Here is a 22,472-nt window from a genome sequence, read left to right as displayed (position 1 = left end):
ATCATGAGGGTGAGGGAAGAAAAGGTGCGAATGAGGTGCACACTTTTCTACACCACTACATTAAAAACTACGTTCCAGACACAATGAAGCACCTCAGTTTGTTCTTAAACAGATGTACTGGACAAAACTGGAATCACACAATGGTGAGAATGTGTATAGAGCTGACTACAGTTGGTAGGTTTGAGTCAATTACCCACGTTTCCTGAACGTGGTCATTCATACCTACCATGTGATTTTGTGGTATTCAAAAAGAAAATAAAAATCTGCGATAGAGTTGATATTAAAAAAAATGTTGAATTAATAGCAAACAGCAGAAAAAATGTGGAGGTTCATGTTGCAGAGTTTGATGAAATCATTTATATTGATAAATGGTGGCCATTCTACTTTAAGAAAACTGTTACATCAAGGGAAACTGAAGGATTCCCAAGAGATAAGAAGCAGTTGTACTGCAACAACAAGGTAGGAGAGGTTGAAGAGTCTGTATAGATCAACTCTGCGGTTACACACACAGATTCTTTCTGAGAAAGTCAAGGTCGCTGCCTTATCTTACCATGCCACTTGAAAAGGTACACAGGGACAACGTTTCCATAAACTTAAGAAAGATATAGGACATTGGAAAGTTAGTGAAATATGTTCCTCAGGACGCAATGGAATTTTATGAGAACATGCTGAAGTGGTCAACAACAGGTACTCTGAGTGAATCTTTCCATCTCTAATGAGTTGTGTGTTTGTTTCTTCATGAATTTAAAGTCAGTCATAGTAGCAGTACTTTTCATAATTAACATTAATGTTGTCCATTAATATGTGTTCATTAAGCACATGTGATTAATATAACATATTAAATTTGTTAATCAATACAGGTCGTGAATTTACTAGTAACTGAAAGGCTGAAAAGCATTAATCTGTTTTTGAAATACAAAAATAAATGCGGATTAAACATTCAGATTCTATTTTTACTAACAAAAATTACATTCTAAGAAATTATTTTATAGATAATAAGTCGTATTAATATTTATTAGGTTTGGATACATCTCTACAGTTTTTGCTTCTCCTGGACTTAATGTCTTTCAGCTCCAACCGATTCAGTTGGAGCAGTATCACAGAGATTCATATTTTTTTCTGGTTTTGAGGTCCAGCCAAGTATTTCATTCTCCATAATATAGTACATGGTCCACAAAATAATATTTCCTGACTTTCTGAATACACTAGATAATCTCTCATCAATATTTTCATTGTTTGCCAACTTTTCAGAACAATGCTCTAGTACGGTCTCTTGTGGTACCATCTTTAAACTGATGTTCTCATTTGGAAAAGTCATGTTCTTTATTTTGTTTTATCCTTTTCATTGTGATGTCCAAGTTTTTACCATTTTTTTCCCCCAAGAAAAGGGATCAACACTAATGTGAAATGTTTCTCAACAACGATGAGTATACCATTTTCACTTTCATTTGGTAGAAGTGTTTTTTCATCACACTTGAGTTTGTTTGGGGAGAGTGTTTCCTCTCTACCTAAATTATTCTTCTTTTGCCAGGGATTGATACTGAACTCCACTTAATCACTTTCTTTCAGTTAACATCAAAATAACAAAATGCAGCATCCAGTAACGGCATTGTAGGAATCACATTAGACACAATTTGCCATTTGAGTTGACAAACCAAAGCAAACTATTTCGTCGTCTGCTTGCAAATCATCTCTTGCGCTCTGCTGTTATAAGTGCATGCACAATGTAAACAAAGTTTAACAAAAACTTGATGATAAGTTGAAAAAAAAGTTAATAGGTTTCCAGTTGCGTCAAGTGATTAAAATAACATGAGCTTTCAGCCAAGCAGTCCTTGGCCATTGTAAAGTGGTATGGCTGCCAGTGGGCTGCTGATATGCCCCTTATATACACTGTACAGTGACTCTGATGTCACTGGTGCCTGCAGCATAGCCAGGTGTAGGAATATGTTGACCTGGCATTTGACGTGCCCACTTCAACCGTGCGATCGCTGGATCCCAGAGCCGTGATGGAAGTTTCATCAAATTTTATACGGTGGCTAAGCATATTTGTCGGGGTAGCACAGCTGATAAAATCTCTCTCAGTCCTTCCTCCATTGTTCTACAGTACATATTGTTTCTCTGAAATAAGACTGGCCACACTTGCAAGGTAACTTGTAGGTCACGGTGTTCTTAGATCTGCTGCATTTTTAACTGGTATCAGTAACTGACTAGTTTTTGTTGGAAGTCGGAAGATCGATTTGATCGTATGTCGTTTCAGCGCCCGGTGTATCTTGCCCAACACATAGCCACAGAAAGGCAGGAAAGCAAGTTTCTTTTCCCGATCCTCATTGGTGATCTTTTTGTGTTATTAGCTTGAAATCACTTCATGTATTTGATGAACATTATAGCCATTGTTCATGAAGATCTCGCATAGGTGGTTTCATGGGACAGGTTATAAGCATCTGATATTCTTGCCTGATGCAACAATGTTTGTAACACAGTGCGCTTCTGTGCTGGGTGTTGGTGGCTGAGAATGTTCGAGTACAGATTGACGTGAGTAGGCTGTGGACAAGGCATCCATTTCATTTACAAGAAGTGAGAACATCGAGGAAGTGCAGTGCATTGTCTTTTCATAACTGCGTGGTGAACTAGATATTACTGTTAATGCCATTGAGGTGTTTGAAGAACTTGTCAAGTGTCTCACATGCGTGAGGCCAAATGACAAATGTGTTGTCAACATATCGAAAGAAGCAACTGGACTTCAGTGGCACTGTTTCTAAGTCAGTATCTTAAAAATTTTCTACAAAGAGGTGTGCAACAGCTGCAGCTAACAGGCTTTAGACGGGTCGACCATGTCTCTTATAAAGAATTGGAATACTAGATCCAAAGAGTCATTGAGAGGCATATTTGTAAAACCACCTGCACATCAAAGCTAACCCTAATGTCTCCCTCATTACATCACGGACAGTTAATTCGACTGGTAAAATCCGCAGAGTTTTCAATATGATGTTCGCAGAGCGAGGAGATTGGCCAAGTACTTTGCCAGCTTGTATGTTGGTGAACTATTGTGGAAATGATGAGGTGGAGTGGTGTCCTATTCTTGAGGATCTTTGGTAAGGCATAAACAGCAGGTGATCTAGGTGCTTCCAGGAGAAGACTCTTGACCACACTGTCTTCCATCAAAGAGTGCTTGAGGAATGCAGATGTCTGTCTTATTTCCATTGATGTTGGGTCGTATGGGACTTTTTGGCAAGTATCTCTGTCCAGCAACGCGCAGATCCTCGTATCATAGTCCGTGTATTCCATAATTATGGCTGCATTGCCCCTCTCAGCAGCAAGGGCCACAATGTGTTCATCATTTGCAGGCCATTGTGGATGGGCCTGATCATGTTGTGCGCTGGTAACTGTGCTTTTGTGGAAATGTAGCATGTTTCAGGCCATATTTCGTCCACCGAATGTGCGGAAGTCCTGTCTTAAGTGCTAACACTGCATCCCTGTCTATATCTTCATGATCAAGTTCATGATTGTGTGTTCTGAGGATCTGTGGCCCACACCGTGTTCATGCGAAAGGCGGCTGATATTTCCTTTCTGCATCTCTGTAGTTTGTTTTCGTGGGAAACTGTAGCTCTGTCGACACAATCCCAGTACTAAGCTGCAAGTGCCCTTGACAGTTGCAGATGCAAGACCATAAGAGCACTTTTCATTTGCAGCCAGTACTTTTCTGGTCTTGTGTAAACTTTCTCGTAATAGTGCGAGGCTACCAGTATATGCAATAACCTTCTTGACACACAGCTTCCCCAAACATTTAACACTGTACCACATCTGCTTCCTGTCGAGGTATGTTATGTAAGAATGGAGAGTCCTGCAGCAGTAACACTGAATAAAATGTTCTCGGACTTCCAGCCTCATCAATGATTAAAATTGCATTAGCTTTAGACAACGCACTCAAGTGATATGACTGCCAGTGGACAACAGCTGGTAGGCTCTAATATACAGTAGGTGCCACCTGACGTCACTGGTGATCACAGCATACTCTACATTCGATGTGCCCGAGATGATAAGTTAATACATCGTTTGACTCACAGAAGTTCAAAGAAACCATTTATAAAACACGCCCCAAAGTTTCAAAAATACATTGTTTTGTTTACGAACAGCAATAAATCTGTTTGAATATCTTTTGTTAAGAGAATATTAACGCCATAATCACATTGTAAGCCGTTTATCAATCAAAAATGAAACACACAATAACGCTCTCTCATGTATTTCTATGCTTCTATAAAAAGACAAGTTTTTTAACGTTGTTACGAAAAATCTCAAAGCTTTTGACCATTTTTACGCAGTATTCTAATAAATATTTAGATGCATATGGGATATATATCTTTGTAAACAACAATGTAATGGAAAGGAACAACAGTGCTCTGCTTTTCAGTTAAAAGTGACTGCAAGAAAGAAAATGCTGTGGTGTGAAAATATGCTGCTCCATATTTTTTTTTTTTTTTTTTTCAGGTAGTGTTAACTACGATTATAAGGAATTTAAACCATTAGAAAAAATGTTTGTTCTGTGGATATTCTTTCTCATTACAGTATCTATACTTTTAAGCAAAAGTTGTATACACAACAACGCTGTTTTATCATCCTCCCAGTCGTTTTTTACAGGAAAGTTATATTTATGGCTTATTGGCTTACAATTAGAATAATGCTAAAGAATCTTGAATCATCCGCAACTTTGTAATCCTACTGGTCTGCAAATTAAAACTATGCATAATACTGTACTGAAGCTACTCTACTCACAGGTACGCCGGCCGGTGTGGCCGTGCGGTTCTAGGCGACTGATGACCTCGGAAGTTAAGTCGCATAGTGCTCAGAGCCATTTCACTCACAGATACAACAGCAGGATAGATCGGTCATACACCGTTTACCAATGAACTCAACCAATTTAAACATTTATTTTAAGCTAATTCGATCCCAAATCAACGATTCGTTGACAGTAACAAGAAATGAAGGTCAAGGGCTTAGCAAGACGGGGGAAGAGAAGATGGACAAGGGAGAGAAGGGGGGACGTACATGGAGCAGAGCAAGGAGGAGATGGACAAAGAGACGAAGGGATTAGGACGTATATATATTCTCGTACAGATTACGCCATTGCGAAGCAGTGTGGGGTTCACTAGTGACATAAAAAGAACTAATTAGTATCAGTATATGAAACTATTTCGCCGGCCGTGGTGGCCAAGCGGTTAAAGGCGCTACAGTCTAGAACCGTGCGGCCGCTAGGGTCGCAGGTTCGAATCCTGCCTCGGGCATGGATGTGTGTGATGTCCTTAGGTTAGTTAGGTTTAATTAGTTCTAAGTTCTAGGCGACTCATGACCGCAGAAGTTAAGTCGCATAGTGCTCAGAGCCATTTGAACCATTTTTTGAAACTATTTCTTACCTTTGCTAATAGTATCGAGGGTAAACAACACTACGTAATACATTTCTGCGTGTGCATCAAATAATATTCCCCGGGGAGCGGGAGATTTAAATTTTAGGAACATGGTTGATGGCCATGTTCTTTATACTGTTTTCGACATTACTGCCGCCCCCCTAAAACCTGCCGCCCTGTTCAGTTACGCAGTTTGCTCCGCTCGCCCACAATTATGGCTCTGCGTATCGGACATTAATTTCATCAAGCAGTATGACACAGTGTATTTACTTTTGAAAATTTCAGGATTTCCAACTGCTGTTAAAACATTTCGAAGTTATGAACATAGCTGCCGTTAGCTGATCCCGTAGCGAGAAGGTGTAATATAAAGTCATTGGTTCGAATCTCATAGGTAGCAACTTTTTTTTAATTTTATTTTAACACCATACTTAATAACAAATGGAAACTTTAGTTAACAATTATTGAATCATAAATTTTAATAAAAATAACATTGTTCCATATTTAATTACTAATAGCATTGTGTTTATGTAGTTAACAACAGTTGGAAATTTTCAAAAGCGATTTCTTAGACCTTTTTGGAGAACTTAGTAACACTGCTTTAGGAAACTGATGTCCGGTACTGACCGAATTCGAGAGAGGATCACTCCGTTCCCTTTGATTATATAAAGCTGGGAATAGTTGCCACACTTCATGTGATAAGGACTTTAGGCTGAGGTGATATGCACATATATAGACGGCGGTGCACTGGTGGAGCTGTGATTTGTACTCGGGCGATTCGTATGAAAAGGATTTCGACATGATTATGGCCGCACGACGGGAATTAAGACTTTCAACGCAGAGTGGAGCTAGATGCACGGGACATCCGATTCCGGAAATCGTTAGGGAATTCCTTATTCCGAGATCCACGGCGTCAAGAGCGTGCCGAGAACACCAAAGTTTAGGCATTACATTCCACGGCGGACAACGGTCGAAAGCAGCGGCGTTAGCGTAGAACTGTCAGTGCTAAAAGACAAGCAAAACTGCGTGAAATAACCACAGAAATCAATTCGGGACGTACAACAAACGCATCTGCTAGGACAGTGTGGCGAAATTTGGCATTGATGGGCTAGGCAGCAGACAACCGACGCGAGTGCCATTGGTAACAGAACGACATCGTCTGCTGCGCCCTCGTGATCATATTGGCCGGACCCTAGAGCAGGGGTCTCCAAACTAGGGCCCGCGGACCGAAACCGGCCCGCGAGGGCCGGCAAACTGGCCCGCATTAGTTGGCCGGACATCCCTGGTATCCGGCCCGCCAAATATTTGAGGTGGTGCCTATACTGCCAGCAATTGAGTTTCGAGGCTTATCGTGACCAATACACCGCGGCATTGTCGGAGCTCTATCTTTACAAAGCGGAAGGTCATGGTTAAACTTGTGGCTATCCACAATAAACAGACAGACCATTCTCCGTGCGACAGTGAAGAAAAAAAAAGAAAGAAAACGGTTAACAGACTAGTTTGGCGAAAACATTTTAAGTAAAAAAATTCTTTACATTTTATTCTACACACGAGTCTGCTGCAAGTCTTTCAAATGGACGCCACTTCGGCGACTAGCCTTAGTAATCAATCATTATGGAAGATGCTTCTTAAGCAAGGTTTCACTTTATTTACGTATTTCGATTTCCAGATTTTCCTTGTCTCTTCGAATTCAAACTTTGAATTGTCACGCACCTACTACCAGAGCGCATAAAACACTAAAAAACTCGTGAGACACTAGCAAACTTGACACAATCACGGAACAGAACTATCAAATATATGCTCTGGCAGTCTGCTACTCGCTACAAGACTACGTAACTGAACTTATTGTTGTGCTGCTTGAAATAACAATGCGTTGACATACTCTACCTCTGTTACGCTTTCGTGAAGAATGTGCAGTGACATACTTTTTTGTCGGTGAAATTCGCCAGAATAAAATATGCCAGAAATTCGGTCAGATACGTCCACCAATCAAAATTATGTAATTAAATAAAAATCGTAGTTCGTTTCAGTGCTAGCTATTCCCATAACCTTAGATTTTTGCGATTTCATCCTTCCTTTAGCCTTACATTACGGTGATCACAGAGTGCTAGAGGGTTCTTTAATCCCACTAGGTAGATCTTGGCCCTTATGACTTTGTGGAGGAATCAATGTGGCCCGCAGACTAAAACGTTTGGAGACCCCCGCCCTAGACGACTGGAAAATTGTGACCTGGTCAGACGAGTCCCGATTTCAGTTGGTAAGAGCTGATGGTAGGGTTTGAGGGTGGCTCAGATCCACAAAACCATGGATCCAAGTTGCCAGCAAGCTACAGTGCAAATTGGTGTTGGCTCCATAATGATGTGGGCTGTGTTTACGTGGAATGGACTGGATCTTGGTTATGTTCGGCTACTTGGAGATCATTTGGAGCCATTTATGGACTTCTTGTTCTCTAACAACGATGCAATTTTCGTGGGTGACAATGCGACTTGCGATATGTCTGAAGAACCTTCTGGACATTTCGAGCGAATGATTTGACTATCAGATCGCTCGACATGAATCCTGTCGAACATTTACGGTGCTTAAGGGGATACGGAATCGGATTTTGGGTTAAAAAATCGAATTTTTTTTTATTGGCGTATTATATTCTGCCATGTTTCCTCTTTAAAATGACGTATCATACATAGCTCTACTACAATTATAACTATTTTATTTTTATATATTTGTGAGATCGGGTATTGCGCTTTAGTTATACACGTCTCTCGTGGCTGACCATGAACTTTTTGGCAGTACCTTTAAAGTGACATGAATTCAAATATCCCGGTTTCCAGCGACTATTTATACACTAGTTGCCCGAAAATGTTTCTCTCTGGTTTCCTCAAGTTACTCTTTGACTTTGTGGCGGGACTGTTTTGTAAACAGTGTGATATAAGAAAGTAGTTGTTGTTGAGTTATTTCGTATTTAGTGCTTCATTTTTCGCAGTGAAAATGCCTAGAGCTAAAGCAAAAGTATTTAAAAAGCGTGTGAACTGGCAAAAGAAAAGAAATAATGATTCATTAGCAAAGCAAAGCAGTTCATCATCATCACTGTTGGAAAATGTGAATCCACTTATTACTGATTTGCCGAACGAACTTACACCAAATGAAAACAGTGCTTCTCATAAAAAACTAAGAGATTTGGAAGAGAAATATAATTTACTTGATAGAGGGAATGAAGTTTTTGAACTCATTGATACGAATATATTGTGTGAAGCTCTTGAAAACAGTTTGTGCTGCGAAAAATGTCATGGAAACGTTTCTCTGAAAGTAGAATCCCATGTTGGCCTGGCTGCCCAGTTTAATTTAATATTCAGTGTTTGTAAATACAGCTGTAAGTTTCCAAGTTCGGTTTCAGTAACTGTAAATAATGGATACAAGAAAACTGAACTTTATAGTGTAAATATTAGGTTAGTTTATGGATTGCGAGCAATTGGTAAGGGCAAAGCAGCTGGTGATATGCTATGTGGTGTTCTAAATCTTCCAAGTGCACCTTCCAAGTTTGAAGCTTACAATTATGTACTAGGATCTGCAGTTGAAGATGTAGCACAGAAGTCAATGCAGGTTGCTGTGGAAGAAGCAGTGGAAGAAAATGACGGCAGTCGTGACCTCACAGTGGCGTTTGATGGCACGTGGCAGAAAAGGGGCCACACCTCCAACAATGGTGTTGTAACAGCAACTAGTGTTGATACTGGCAAGGTTATTGATGTTGCAATAATGTCTAAATACTGTAGGTGCACAGGCAGGCTGAAAAATGAACACAGTGATGACTGTATTGCTAATTATTATGGTAGTAGTGGTGGCATGGAGGTTGCTGGGGTGAAGAAAATTTTTCATCGCTCTTCACAGTGGTATAATGTTCGCTATGTCAAATATCTGGGAGATGGTGACTCTAAAGCATTCAAAGAAGTTTTGGAAAGCAAACCATATGGGAACAGTGTAAATATAAGCAAACTTGAATGTATAGGACATGTGCAGAAGAGAATGGGTGCCAGGCTGAGAAGGTTAAAATCAGTTATGAAAGGGAAAAAAATAGATGATGGGAAAACCTTGGATGGCAGAGGAAGATTGACTGATTCCATAATAGACCACATTCAGAACTGCTATGGCCTTGCAATCAGGCAAAATACAGGCAATCTTGAAGAAATGAGGAGAGCTATATGGGCTTTATATTTCCACACCGCATCCACGGATGAGCATCCACAACATGGTTTGTGCCCCAAAGGTGAAAACAGCTGGTGTAAATACAATAGGGGACTAACAACAGGAGAGAAATACATTCACCACCACAGTCTACCATCAGCCATCATGGCAGAAATAAAGCCCATTTTCAGAGATCTGGCTGACAGAAGTCTTCTGATGAAATGTCTTCACGGAAAAACGCAGAACCCCAACGAGTGCTTGAATAGTGTGATATGGCATCGTCTCCCAAAAACAGTGTTTGTCGGAATTAATACACTACATTTTGGTGTGTATGATGCTGTGGCAACCTTCAATCTTGGAAATATAACTAAATGCCAGGTCCTTCAAAAGTTGGGTATGTGTGTTGGTTCCCGTACGGTACGTGCTATGTTCTTTTTAGATCAGCACAGACTAAGGCATGCTGATAATATAATCAAGACATTAGTGAAAAAAGCAAGACAGGTGCAGAGGGGTGCCAAAAGAAGACTTGAAGATGATTATGAAGACTGTGAAGGGGGTATTAGCTACGGATCAGGAATGTTTTAATCTTCTTTCTCCGTTTCCCGTAAGTTTACTTTTTACTTCATCTAGGAACATTATCTCAGGTACTGGTCAACCTAGAAGTCTGAAATTTTTATGACGTAGTGACATAGGTCCCTATTACATACTGAAACAACGATTTTTTAATTACTTGATTTACAAAAGACTTAGGGGTGATAGTCTAGTAAAAAGCGATGGAAAAAATTTACTTAAAAATAAATGTACAATATCTCTGTAAGAAAATACTTTGACAATAAACTGTTGTTTCAGTATTGTTGTAACATATGAATGCACATACAGTAAAATTTTTACCTCTCTGTCTCCAGTAGTTTGTGAGAAAATGTTCCCTATAGTAGGCATATATTAACATTGCGGGGATAGGTGATTCCGTATCCCATTAATACACTCCTGGAAATTGAAATAAGAACACCGTGAATTCATTGTCCCGGGAAGGGGAAACTTTATTGACACATTCCTGGGGTCAGATACATCACATGATCACACTGACAGAACCACAGGCACATAGACACAGGCAACAGAGCATGCACAATGTCGGCACTAGTACAGTGTATATCCACCTTTCGCAGCAATGCAGGCTGCTATTCTCCCATGGAGACGATCGTAGAGATGCTGGATGTAGTCCTGTGGAACGGCTTGCCATGCCATTTCCACCTGGCGCCTCAGTTGGACCAGCGTCCGTGCTGACGACGCTTCATCCAGTCCCAAACATGCTCAATGGGGGACAGATCCGGAGATCTTGCTGGCCAGGGTAGTTGACTTACACCTTCTAGAGCACGTTGGGTGGCACGGGATACATGCGGACGTGCATTGTCCTGTTGGAACAGCAAGTTCCCTTGCCGGTCTAGGAATGGTAGAACGATGGGTTCGATGACGGTTTGGATGTACCGTGCACTATTCAGTGTCCCCTCGACGATCACCAGTGGTGTACGGCCGGTGTAGGAGGTCGCTCCCCACACCATGATGCCGGGTGTTGGCCCTGTGTGCCTCGGTCGTATGCAGTCCTGATTGTGGCGCTCACCTGCACGGCGCCAAACACGCATACGACCATCATTGGCACCAAGGCAGAAGCGACTCTCATCGCTGAAGACGACACGTCTCCATTCGTCCCTCCATTCACGCCTGTCGCGACACCACTGGAGGCGGGCTGCACGATGTTGGGGCGTGAGCGGAAGACGGCCTAACGGTGTGCGGGACCGTAGCCCAGCTTCATGGAGACGGTTGCGAATGGTCCTCGCCGATACCCCAGGAGCAACAGTGTCCCTAATTTGCTGGGAAGTGGCGGTGCGACCCCTACGACACTGCGTAGGATCCTACGGTCTTGGCGTGCATCCGTGCGTCGCTGCGGTCCGGTCCCAGGTCGACGGGCACGTGCACCTTCCGCCGACCACTGGCGACAACATCGATGTACTGTGGAGACCTCACGCCCCACGTGTTGAGCAATTCGGCGGTACGTCCACCCGGCCTCCCGCATGCCCACTATACGCCCTCGCTCAAAGTCCGTCAACTGCACATACGGTTCACGTCCACGCTGTCGCGGCATGCTACCAGTGTTAAAGACTGCGATGGAGCTCCGTATGCCACGGCAAACTGGCTGACACTGACGGCGGCGGTGCACAAATGCTGCGCAGCTAGCGCCATTCGACGGCCAACACCGTGGGTCCTGGTGTGTCCGCTGTGCCGTGAGTGTGATCATTGCTTGTACAGCCCTCTCGCAGTGTCCGGAGGGTCTGACACACCGGTGTCAATGTGTTCGTTCGTTTTTCCATTTCCAGGAGTGTAGGTCAGTTCGTGAACGAAGTCCCGCACTGGCAACACTCTCGCAGTTATGGAGGGCTGTAGAGGCAGCTTAGCTCAACATTTGTGCGGGGTACTTTCAACGACTTGAGTGCATGCCGCGTCGAGCAGCTATTTACCCCGGGCAAAAGGAGGTCCGACACGATATGAGGAGGTATCCCATTACCTTTGTCACCTCACTGTATTGTACAACTAGCTGTTTTCCACAGCTGTACTCGCATATTAGCAGTTTCGTTAGGATGAGTGAGGTCGAGTAAGTAAGCTGTTGTATGTGCAATAATGTCAGCTGCCGTCATACGTCTGCCTGTTTGGGTAAGCGTAGGCTGTGATGTGTGCTGCACCCCAATTGACCCAATGCATGACGACGTGGCACGCGCAGCGTCGTTCTGGAGTAATGCGTACGGAAGGGTGTGGGTTCTATTATTGTACAACGTGTACATTATGCAGCAAATTTAATAATTCTTAACATGGTTTATATTCACTGATGTATAAAAAAATGTTCCATTCTTTACTTCACCCTTTTAAGGGTCGTTAGCCTATTTTATTCCACAGGATTCAAGCTATCTCCGTAACAGATTTCATCGAAATTGGTTCAGCAGTTTAGTCGTTAAAATGTAACCGACGGAGTTGCCTTCATACTAAATATTATTAGAACCGAAGTATGTATTGCCGGCCGCTGTGGCCGAGCGGTTCTAGGCGCTTCAGTCCGGAACCGCGCTGCTGCTACGGTCGCAGGTACGAATCCTGCCTCGGGCATGTATGTGTGTGATGTCCTTAGGTTTAAGTAGTTCTAAGTCCTAGGGGACTGATGACCTCAGATGTTAAGTCCCATAGTGCTAAGAGCCATTTGAACCATTTTGAAGTGTGGATTAAACATGCTGAGGATTGTATAAGCATTGGTACGCATGTGTCAATATGCGCTACACTACCTGATACATTACAAAAAGGCGCGCTTAGAAAGGGTATATTTCTGGGGATCAACCTCAGGTCCTGTTGACAATAAAAAGGTACAGTGTTTTCGATAGCCCGTAGACTAGGGACTATTTGTACACCCAACAGAAGGATCGTCTTACTGCAATCATCCTATAGTACAGGGTCAAAGTTTGCACATTACACACTTCCTTCCGCTTAGGCAAATGGAGCAAATCTGGTGGTACTTTTTGCATTATATGTGGTCTGTGGTATGCAGTAGGGGCTTATGGTGCTCTTGGGCAGTTCTCGAGAAAACACGAAAAACGTGGTTTTTGGGTACCAAAAATGAGCCGAGGATTTCGAGATAACCATGCACAACAAATGGCTGGAATTTTTACGATGTAGTCCTAAGTTCCCGCTCTTGAACAGACTTGAAAACTTTCTTCGTATCTTTATCAGTTTCCTAGATACAGAAATTTGAAGTTATCCTACTTGTACACACAAAATACGTGTACAAGCCCAGTGGGGAGAAAATATACGAACAGAATCCCCTTCGCATCCCAGAACACTGATTCCATGACCTTTCCCGCCGAAGGATCTGTCTTTGCTTTCTTTGGTGGAGCAGAATCAGCTTTGACTGTTTTGTCCCTGGGGTATTGCAGTGCACCCAAGTTTCATCTGTGGTCACAAACTGGCGCAAAAAAATCTTGTTCATTTCTCTTAAAAGGGGCCAAACATTGTTCCGATATGTCCATTCTCATGCGTTTTTGATCCAGCGTCAAGAGTCACGGCATCCATCTTGCAGATAACTTTTTTCATTTTGAATTGTACAGTTAAAATGTGATATACCCTTTCAGATGACATATGGAAAGCGTGAGCAATTTCGCGTACTTTCAATCGGCGCTCCTCCATGATCTTTTTGTGCGCTTTTGCAGTGATTTCTGGAGTAGTGACACATCTTGGTCAACCACTGCGCAGACCATCATCTAACCTCTCCCGACCAAATTCAAATTTATTTCTCCACTTGGCAAAAGTTGAATATGAATGAGCACAGTCTCCCAGTGTATTCTAGAAATCGGCATGAGTGTCCTTTGCTTTCATACCTTTCTTTGACGAAGTACTTAATCACTGCTCGAATCTCGATTTTTTTTCCATCTTCCCAAATCACTACGCGGGAACAACAATAGAGCCAAGTCACCGCCACAGCTCTCTTCCAAGAGCACTGACGTGGCACGTTGTGATATTTCTGGCTGTGGCCGCTAGTATTTTATCTTGCTAGAAGCTTGCCTTGATGTTGCGTGATACACGTGAAGTAGCATGTGGTACAATAGTAGAGGGAGATACAAGCGCCGAGATGGTGCAGTATGTGCTATTCCTGGGGGAGAGTCCGCTAATTGTACTAAACTTACTTCTGATTCGTCGGCACATTCGGGTGTTAACTTACACGAATAACAATGTCTCAGAACGTGTTGCATATATGAAGAGAAAAAGAAAGTTGTGACCACCCATGCGCAAACCCATGACCTATGGAATCACATTCCCGCGCACTAACCACTTGGGCACGCCTAACAACAGACACGCAGTGCTCAATTTTTGTAGTATAGTGTAGAGGAGCGTAGGCTGACTTTGTTGCCGAACGGTGCTGCGTAAGTCATAGATGCGTGATAGTTTGGAAGGTTTCCAATATCAAGCTTCACATAATTGCTTTCCATTGTTACTTGAAAGTTGTAAAGACATTTCGATAATTACTAACTAACCCATTTGTGGGAAAAAGTACACAAAGGCAGTAGTAACGTCAGTTCACACTCAACTAATATACGTAAGCAGAGCCGATGTCTTGATATTTAATTATGTTTAAACTCTTATTTGCCTTAAAATAAGACGTATTTTGGGAGAATATTGACCGAAAACGTATTTTTTTTTATGTAATCATTCACAGTAACAACCTAACCTAACCACATTTCTAACAAAGGAAAATAGCCTATTACGAACTCACTTTCCAACCGGATGCGTCCTCTGGTGATTCTTTAGTAACACAATCACTAAATCCAAAGCTAAAACCGCTAAATATGTTTAAAATAACAAATTATAGGTGTACATAAACCACAGTTCACCGATTGACAGGGCCAGACCTCTCGGTACAATTGTCGTAAAATCAGTGGGAGGACCGTTCGGTAAGAAGTCTCAGAAGCTTACTGAATAGGATATTTCGATAAAGATCCGAAAATGACGTCACTACCGAGACTAACCTACTACACCGATCGGTATGAACGATACAGAATAGGGCCCCAGAAGACGTCTCAAGGCTCCTCTTCTAGATTGGGATCCGAGTGAGTTTGTGTCGCACAGACACAAAGCCCTTTGGATTAGGAGCAGTGGGAGATTACGCTCTTTTCTGATGAGGTCTGTGTCTGTATCCACACTGAAAATACTCATATTCATGTGTGGACGCAACGAGTACAACGCTTATACCTTAGTTGTACCGTACACCGTCACAATTATGAAAGTAGTGCAGTCATATTTTGGGGTGGAATCATGTACGGCTGCAGATCACCCCTTGTGCTAATATATGACAATGCCTGGTGCGAAGAAGTATCGGGAGAACATTCACGCCCGTGGACGACAATGCACGGCGCCATTGTTACAATCTTGTAAATACGTTTCTAGTGGAACACACACTCAGTCTCACGGAAAGAGGTCCATATTCTCCAGATCTCAGCTGCAATGACAATGCATGGTCCACACTGAAAGAAGTGGTGTGCAACCGCCCTCTCCCACCAGAGACCTTACAGAGCATTATAGAGGCTGTTGGGTGAAGGAATGGGGAAGTATCCGACACTGTTTTAGGACTACTTGATAAGGGTATGCCTAACCCCATTCAAAAGTGTCTTCATGTATGAGGTGGAGTGAATGTTTTATAAACAATGTCTTATGGAAGATGACAGTGAGAAGAAACTATAGTGTTTGTTGTTTAATCTTTTGTAAGTTTTTGTTTCGCTGAGGAAGGAAATAAATAGGAAGTGCAGGGAAGCTAAGACGAAATGGTAGCACGAAAAATGTGAAGAAATCGAAAAAGAAACGATTGTCGGAAGGACTGACTCAGCATACAGTAAAGTGAAAACAGCCTTCGGTGAAATTAGAAGCAAGGGTGGTAACATTAAGAGTGCAATAGGAACTCCACTGTTAAATGCAGATGAGTGAGCGGATACGTGGGAAGAGGAAGAATTGTCTGATGTGATAGAAGAAGAAACAGGAATCGATTTAGGAGAAATAGGGGATCCAGCATTAGAATCACAATTTAAAAGAGTTTTGGAGGACTTACAGAAAATAAGGCAGAAAGGCTATATAACACTCCATCAGAGTATATAAAATCATTATGGGAAGTGGTAACAAAATGATAGTTCACGTTGGTGTGTAGAATGTACAGGGTGTTTCAAAAATGACCGGTATATTTGAAACGGCAATAAAAACTAAACGAGCAGCGATAGAAATACACCGTTTGTTGCAATATGCTTGGGACAACAGTACATTTTCAGGCAGACAAACTTTCGAATTTACAGTCTGGGAAACTCTATAGTACGATATTTTCCACATATCCACCATGCGTAGCAATAATATGGCGTAGTCTCTGAATGAAATCACCCGAAACCTTTGACAACGTGTCTGGCGGAATGGCTTCACATGCAGATGAGATGTACTGCTTCAGCTGTTCAATTGTTTCTGGATTCTGGCGGTACACCTGGTCTTTCACGTGTCCCCACAGAAAGACGGCACAGGGGTTCATGTCTGGCGAATAGGGAGGCCAATTCACGCCGCCTCCTGTATGTTTCGGATAGCCCAAAGCAATCACACGATCATCGAAATATTCATTCAGGAAATTAAAGACGTCGGCCGTGCGATGTGGCCGGGCACCATCTTGCATAAACCACGAGGTGTTCGTAGTGTCGTCTAAGGCAGTTTGTACCGCCACAAATTCACGAAGAATGTCCAGATAGCGTGATGCAGTAATCGTTTCGGATCTGAAAAATGGGCCAATGATTCCTTTGGAAGCAATGGCGGCCCAGACCAGTACTTTTTGAGGATGCAGGGACGATGGGACTGCAACATGGGGCTTTTCGGTTCCCCATATGCGCCAGTTCTGTTTATTGACGAAGCCGTCCAGGTAAAAATAAGCTTCGTCAGTAAACCAAATGCTGCCCACATGCATATCGCCGTCATCAATCCTGTGCACTATATCGTTAGCGAATGTCTCTCGTGCAGCAATGGTAGCGGCGCTGAGGGGTTGCCGCGTTTGAATTTTGTATGGATAGAGGTGTAAACTCTGACGCATGAGACGATACGTGGACGTTGGCGTCATTTGGACCGCAGCTGCAACACGGCGAACGGAAACCCGAGGCCGCTGTTGGATCACCTGCTGCACTAGCTGCGCGTTGCCCTCTGTGGTTGCCGTACGCGGTCGCCCTACCTTTCCAGCACGTTCATCCGTCACGTTCCCAGTCCGTTGAAATTTTTCAAACAGATCCTTTATTATATCGCTTTTCGGTCCCTTGGTTACATTAAACCTCCGTTGAAAACTTCGTCTTGTTGCAACAACACTGTGTTCTAGGCGGTGGAATTCCAACACCAGAAAAATCCTCTGTTCTAAGGAATAAACCATGTTGTCTACAGCACACTTGCACGTTGTGAACAGCACACGCTTACAGCAGAAAGACGACGTACAGAATGGCGCACCCACAGACTGCGTTGTCTTCTATATCTTTCACATCACTTGCAGCGCCATCTGTTGTTGAAAATTGTAACTACTGTAATTTCGAAAGTTTGTCCGCCTGAAAATGTACTGTTGTCCCAAGCATATTGCAACAAACGGTGTATTTCTATCGCTGCTCGTTTAGTTTTTATTGCCGTTTCAAATATACCGGTCATTTTTGAAACACCCTGTATGAATCTGGAGTCATGCTATCTCACTTTAGGAAAAATTTCATCCACTGAATTTCGCAGACTGCGAGAGCGACAAGTGCGAGAATTATCGCACAATCAGCTTAACAGCTCATGCATCCGAGTTGCTGACAAGAATAATATTCAGAGACGATCAGTTTGGCTTTAGGAAAGGTAAAGGCACCAGGGAGGCATTCTGACGATGCAGTTGAAAATGGAAGCAAGACTAAAGAAAAATGAAGACACGTTCATAGGATTTGTCGACGTGGAAAAAGCGTTTGGCAGTCTAAAATGGTGCAAGATGTTCGGAATTCTGAGAAAAGTAGGGGTAAGTTACAGGGAGAGACAGGCTATATACAATACGTACAAGAACCAGAAGGAAATAATAAGAGTGGACGACCAAGAATTAGTAAACCTCAATCTGTGCTCCCTTGGTAAAAAAAAAAAAAAAAGCACTCTTTTCAGGCCACAAGTGGCCAATCGGGACCATCCGACCGCCGCGTCCTCCCCAGCTAAGGATGCGGATAGGAGGGGCGTGTGGTCAGCACACCGCTCTCCCGGTCGTTACGATGGTTTTCTTTGACCGGAGCCGCTACTATTCGGTCGAGTAGCTCCTCAATTGGCATCACGAGGCTGAGTGCACCCCGAAAAATGGCAGCAGGATGGTCACCCATCCAGCTGCTGGCCACGCCCGACAGCGCTTAACTTCGGTGATCTGAGGGGAACCGGTGTATCCACTGTGGCAAGGCCGTTGCCGAAAATAATGAACAGTACTAGAAATGAGAACAGCGAGAAACTTAACATCAGGTTTGATGGGCACGAAGTAGATGATGTTAAAGAACTCTAGTAAATATACAGTAAAATAACCAATGACGGACGGAGCAAGGAGGATATCAAAAGCCGACTAGCACTGGCCAAAAAGTGCATTCGTGGCCAAGAGAAGTCTGCTAGTATTAAACTTAGGCCTTAATTTGAGGGAGAAATTTCTGAGAACGTACGTTTGGAGCACAGAATTATATGGCACTGAAACATGGGACTGTGGGAAAACCGGAAGGAAAGAGAGTAGAAGCATTTGAGATTTGGTGCTACATAAGAATGCTGAACTGATAAGGTAAGGAATGAGGAGGTTCTCTGCAGAATCTGAGAGGACAGGAATGTATGGAAAGCTGGCCGGAGTGCCAGAGGGGTTCCAGGCGCTACAGTCTGGAAACGCGTGACCGCTACGGTCGCAGGTTCGAATCCTGCCTCAGGTATGGATGTGTGTGATGTCCTTAGGTTAGGTAGGTTTAAGTAGTTCTAAGTTCTAGGAGACTGATGACCTCAGATGTTAAGTCTCATAGTGCTCAGAGCCATTTGAGCCGGCCGGTGTGGCCGTGCGGTTCTTGGCGCTTCAGTCTGGAACCTCGTGACCGCTACGTTCGCAGGTTCGAATCCTGCCTCGGGCATGGATGTGTGTGATGTCCTTAGGTTAGTTAGGTTTAAGTAGTTCTAAGTTCTAGGGGACTGATGACCACAGATGTTAAGTCCCATAGTGATCAGAGCCATTTGAATCTCTCACACTCTCAGGCATAAATTGAATTCCTGTTTAAATTCTCGATTCTATAAAACAAAATGATTAGGCAGTTACAGTTCGTAATCATACTCTGTCTGTCTATCGATGTCGAAGTCAGAACCTGGAATGAAATTTCTGTGGCTCTGCAGAATTCCGGCGATCGTCAACTCTGAAAATTCTTAAAATACTCAGAGGAACGCTCATACGCCATTGGGAAGCCGTCTTGGGTTCTATGACGTACACACACTGTAGCATGGGAATCAATGCCCAAGTTGTGCATCAATTTCGATAAAAGACTAGAAGTGACTCTCTCAAAACAGAGCATAAACAACCGCTGTGCAGGCTTTATTGATTTCCCAGGATACAAAGTTCCCTACGAGTTACGACGCAAGAAATAATGTTTCGAACCACAGACAAGGGAGAAGTTAAAATAACCAAAGAATTAAACGTACCTTTTCCATTTCTGAAGTTATATTTTTCCGTAAATAACCATCATAGTTACATTTCAGGATACATAATCCTCTTGTATGAGATGAAATGGTTTCATAAGTAATAAAATGACATTTTCTATTCAAAATGAGAACTTCCAACAATGCCTGTATGCACAGTTCCGCTACGATCATATCGTCCGCAACTGCTAAATCAGAAGTAAATTCGCCGGCCGGTGTTGCCGAGTGGTTCTAGGCGCTTCAGTGTGGAACCGCGCGACCGCTACGGTCGCAGGTTCGAATCCTGCCTCGGGCATGGATGTGTGTGATGTCCTTAGGTTAGTTAGGTTTAAGTAGTTCTAAGTTCTAGGGAACTGATGACCTCAGCAGTTAAGTCCCATAGTGCTCAGAGCCATTTGAACGTATGGAAAACACTGACAAGAAGAAGCGACAGGATGAAAGGACACCTGTTGAGACATCACTTTCATGGTACTAGAGGGAGCTGCAGAAGGCAAACACTGTAGAGGAAGACAGATTGGAATACATCCAGCTAATAATTGAGGACGTCAGTTGTAAGTGCTAGTCTGAGATGAAGAGGTTGGCACAGGAGAGGAATTCGTGGCGGGCTACTTCGAACCAGTCAAAAAACTGATGATTAAAAAAAAGGAAAAAGAACTTACTTTACTTTTTCGTGTCCGGAAACTACAATTTGTTTGTCCAGTATTGGGCAATGTCCAATGCTTCTTCTTTAGCCAGCCATAGATCGTCGAGGGTGCATCTGTGGGGGCAGGCAGGGCATTGTAGGAGATGTTCCGTGTCCTGTCGAGTACCGCAGTCGCATTTGTCGTCATATTCCTCCAACAAACCCCATTTGATCAGATTAGATTTCACAGGAGCCACCCCAATTCTGATGCGGTTAAGCATTCTCCAGGTTTTCCAATCACCAGAAACGCCGCTTGGTGGGTCCTCTCTTAGTGGATAGTAGACGGGGGGCTCCTCTAAGGCGCAACTTAGGAAACGGCGTCTGGATTTGAGTCTGCTGGGGCCACACTCTAGGCCAAATATTGAGTGACGGGCATCAAAGGTTTGCTTTAGCTTCTCGGTATGTTCATGGGCTTTCCTACGTGAGTCAGGGTTTGTGAAACCTGCGGCCCTGTGAAGATTTTATATGGGTGTTGGTTTCATGCAGCCTGTCACTATCCTGCATGTTTCATTCAAGCTAATATCTACCTTTTTTGCGTGGGCGGATCTGCACCATACCGGGCAGGCATATTCGGCAGTTGAGAAGCACAAAGCTTGGGCTGAAGTTCTGACCACGGTAGGTTTGGCACCCCATTTGCTATTGGACAGCTTTCTTATTAGGGAATTTCGTGCTTCTAATTTTTTGAATGTTTTTCGCAATGATATTTGTATGTCAATGTTCTGTCTCAGTCTAATATATACAGTCGCGACACTCGCTGATTTTTGTTATACACCGCGACAACAGCGCCCCAAGCGGTGGAGAATTTACGCTGCTGAATACGGTATTCAGTAAATGTAGACAGTATCGTTTATATTCATTTTTAACATGGTTTTTACGAAAGGCAGCGTATGTAGCGCAATCAATTGCAGTAATAATAGGAAGAAAACACCACATTTGTCATTCTTCAGGTTTCCTAAAAACCCTGAGAGATATAAAACATCACATTAGAGCGCTCTTTATTTACGATTTTTTTCTAAACTGCATTGAATTACTGAATTTGCTTTTCTTTTTTGGGAGCAAGAAATGGTTAATAAATAGTAGAAGAGAGGACCTGCAACAGAAAGGTGTCCTTTATTCGCACAATAACGTCAAGTTTTGTACGTTACATTTCGAGTCAAACCAGTTCATGAGCGCGGAAAAGAAGACATTGGTATGGAATGCAGTTCCTACCTTATTTGACGTGCCGAATAAGCCACAACTAGTGACGATGAAGAGAAAATTGCCATACAAATGTGAAAGTGTTACTGCAAAAACAATAATGCTGTCTCCTGACACAGAAGAAACAGCTACCACAAGTCTTCCTACACGAGAGACATATATAAAATCACTAACAACGGAATATGCAACACAGACATCTTTTGAAGATGAAATGCTTAGATTACGTGAAATTATTCGCGTGTTGGAACATCGTGTAAAATGTAAAAACGTGCAAATCATTAGGCTTCGTACAAAATTACTACGTGACAAGGAAAGTGCCCATCGTAAGAATAAACTGCAACCACAACGTCACAGGACACAAGAACAAAAGGACTAGCTCATTTTAAAAATTATTGGTTCCAAGTACTTGAAAAAAGATGCTCTCGATTTATTGATAAGCCAAATCAGTATACCATTGAATGGAAAACGTGATGCGAGATGGAAAGATAAAACTAAATTATTTGCACTAGGCATACAGTTCTTTATCACACTGTTTTAACCTTCCATCAGTACGTACCTTACAAAGGTATGTGGAAGATATACTATTAAATTGTAGTATAAATGATAACATATTTCATCTTTTGAAGCAGAAAGTGCAGCAGTTACCAGAAAGTGATATAATTGTTAATTTGTCTCTGGATGAGAGGTCACTAATGGAAAATTTGATATATGACAGCTCTAGGGATCGTGTTATTGGATTTGAAGACATGGGTTTCATACGTACATCTGTGGTTGCTAAT

Source organism: Schistocerca nitens, chromosome 10 (assembly GCF_023898315.1).
Source record: "Schistocerca nitens isolate TAMUIC-IGC-003100 chromosome 10, iqSchNite1.1, whole genome shotgun sequence".
Taxonomy (NCBI): Eukaryota; Metazoa; Arthropoda; class Insecta; order Orthoptera; family Acrididae; genus Schistocerca; species Schistocerca nitens.
The sequence above is the reverse complement of the archived record's forward strand: the minus strand, read 5'-3'. Positions refer to the sequence as shown.